This window comes from Drosophila innubila, chromosome X, assembly GCF_004354385.1.
Source record: "Drosophila innubila isolate TH190305 chromosome X, UK_Dinn_1.0, whole genome shotgun sequence".
NCBI lineage: Eukaryota > Metazoa > Arthropoda > Insecta > Diptera > Drosophilidae > Drosophila > Drosophila innubila.
In genome coordinates this window covers 34,528,860-34,532,035 of record NC_047626.1, presented here as the reverse complement: position 1 = coordinate 34,532,035, position 3,176 = coordinate 34,528,860, and the positions used below count along the sequence as shown (strand labels likewise).

At 48.7% G+C, this 3,176-nt stretch overlaps 1 pseudogene; it reads right to left on the bottom strand.

Moving 5' to 3' along the window:
- Positions 1 to 2,355: 2,355 nt before the first annotated feature.
- Positions 2,356 to 2,518, bottom strand: LOC117794373 (annotated as a pseudogene).
- Positions 2,519 to 3,176: the final 658 nt, after the last annotated feature.

Below are 3,176 nucleotides of genomic sequence, written 5' to 3'. Positions count from 1 at the left end.
GACGATTGTTATATCGATATCGCTCCGTCCGTTGCGAGTCTCGAACGTATAGACCTCACTTCGTACATTCAGCACTTCGACAGGGGTATTTGCCATCCACTCAGACAGCTGCTTACCCCGTATGTAGTTCTGCTATCTCTTGCCACGGCGAGGGATCTTACTGAACCACATGGGGGATGCTGCGTTCGCGTCGGTGCCTAGAATAACTGGTGAACTGCTGGCCAGCAGCAGTACCTCATTCATGTACGAAATGTACGGCTTTAAACTCTCCTGGTGTTGGCAATATACGGAGGTCAGGAAGATTGTGCAAAATCTCCCAGTGACACTCACGCATACTCCAAAGTCGGTGATGAGCGGCTCTACGGGCATGCAGATGGCATCGGGGTCATCTATGACGATAGCAGCTTTAGCTTGACGGTCAGCAAAAACTTGCATCCCGGCTGGGAATCCCGACATTCGGTGACAACAAGCGTGAGGCTCCTGAGCCAGTACGAACTGATGTCCAGACTCTCTCATCCGTACTCCGAGCTCGATGTTGGCAGCTCGTCCTCGACCACAATTTGCTTGGATGAAGCTAAACATTTTAATGTCTAGCTTGCACCCTCGCTAGCACCGCACCGTAAATAGGGCATGCTTCCGAGAGCATATGATGCCCCGAAGGCAATGCCTTGAAACGGCAGTTCCGGCAGTCCACCGGACTGGTGCACTTCGCTGCAATGTGGCCGGTCTGTCCGCACTGTCGGCAAACTGCATCCTTGAGCCGGCATTGTGAGACCTTGTGGTCGAACCCAACACACCTATGGCAAGCATAGGTGTGGACGAGCGACCGGCAGCGGTATGAAAACCACTTGATGTAGACCCGTCCGAACCCATCAAGTATGGCCAGCGCTTTTTCGTCAACCTCCAGGTTTAGGTTGACCGTCTCGCCTGCAGTTCGCGACCATTGCTTCGTCTCCTTTTGAATTCCGCCTCGGTCATATGCTCCCTGAAGTTGTTCGCGAAGAGCTCCAGCATAAACTCTTCGGCATTGATCGCGGTGTCAACGTCGAACACTGTAATCTTCGGCTTGAAGCTACGATTCTGTTGAACCACCAATCCGACCTCAGCAAACTTCTTGTTGGCCACCACTTTCCTCATCTCGCCAACTGACGGTGTGCGAATGATCGCACCGCCCCGCTTCAGCTCTCGTACTTCGTGGACACGAACATCGAGAACGGGTGCAACCTCATTGCGCACTTTCTCCACAACCTGCTTCGACCACAGCAGATCACGTCTCTACCGGCTTCCTGGCGCGGTAGCTTGCTACGGGTGTAGCAGCAGCGTTGGGGGCAGCAATAGGGGCAACAACAAAGGCAGCGGTGGGGGCAACAGAGGGAGCAGAGGCTTGCAGGGCTGCTAGTCTGGTCACCAGCGCCAGGTTGAGGTCGTCGTACTTCTGAACAGCGTCAAAAAATAGCACACGCGGCGGTTGCACTGATCCCTGTCCTGGTGACGGTCTCCTTGACAAGCTTCTGCACCTTCGATATCTCAGGCAGGGTTGTCTCCATTCCGCTGTTCATTATTGTGAATGCTGAGCGGCCGACAGCACCATCAAAAACAGCAGAAGCAGCAGCAGAAGCGGCAGCGGAGCTAGCAGCGGTGGGGGCAACGGCAGCAGAGCCAGCTGCGATGGAGGCAGCGGCAGCGACGGTGGGCGCTTCGGGAACGGCAGGAGGTCCCATCTCCGAGGCTAACCGCTTGGCGTTGATTTCCTCAACGGTTGGCTTCCGTTTACGGCTGCTAGAGCGGCCGCGCCTATCCTCAGACATCTTGGTTGAAAACCAGTACCAATGCACTCAACAGTACAAAAGTTAGCTCGAAACCGCACTTATCACACAATTTGAGCACTTCTTATCGCTGTTTTTACCGTTGGTTAGCGTCTGCGTACAAAGTACCGCAATTCCGCTTTGTTGTTCACTTCGAAAGTTGCTTATCACGTTTACCGTTATATGTAACGAAACACTGCCATGCGCTCACTCGAAATAAACGTCTGTTCGCGACGAACGTCAGAAACAAACTCAGTAGATAGGGACAGAGTCAAAGGATCTCTCCGATTTACTTAACGTGGCGTGTTCCAGTTAAGGATTACGACCACGGTATTCGAATATGCAAGCATATAATACAGCGAGTTTGGTACAATGCGCCAAACTGACGCCCCAAGAGATGTTAGCAGTGGCAGTAGGAGTCTCGTTAATCCATTCATGCGCGTCACTAATTAGATGACGAGGCATTTGGCTATTTTTTTTTTTTTTTGTAGGACATTAGCTCACCACATAACGAAATGATTTCGATTGTAGCTTATTTAGCATAGTCTTACAACCCTCAACCATATGTAGTCCAAGCAGCACTCTAAAATTAATTAAAGTACATAACAGCATGGACTGCGATATGCGTTCAAAATGTCGATGATCACACGATGACGCACAGTTTGCTGCGTTCTTCATCGACCCATGAGCCGAGTGATCCACCGCTTAGAGTAATACAAATTTTTGGTTTATCATAGTAAGAAGGTCTCCGCCAGTCGAAAATGCTCTACTGTAGCTTCGTCCAACTGGTTATCACTATTTCTGTTTATTTAAAAAAATAATTTTATTATTTTGCTTTTAGGATTTATATGCAAGATAAGGTTAACATCTGAAGTTGATGTATGTTCAGTAATGTCTTTCGTAGTTTCGTTTTCTCAAACATATCATATTCCAGTGCTTCTTTGAATTGAGCAGCTCCATTTCTGAAAAAGGTTTCTCCATTTCAGTTTCAGCCAAAGTCTTCACCTTGGTCCTTCCATTTTCGTCCTCATAAAACCTTTTCTGAGTTAACAAAGTTTTATCCTTTGCGTTTTTACGCAGCCATTACGATCGGCTCTCTTGGTAGCCAATTTTTTGGAAACCGGCTTCTTCAGCTCCTTAGGAGTCCATTTGTAGTCGTATGGTTAAATCGTTGGGTTTTCATGATCGTTTGGGTGGCATGTTGTAGTTCGTGGTCTCATTTTTATCTTGATCATCGTCGATATCACTGAAAATATCTTAAAAGGATTATATTAGCTAGTGACGAAAGCATCACGAAGGGTGCGAAAGGCGACTAGCAATATATACAGCCAGTGATGTGCCGGGTAGACTACACCATGTAGATTACACGAT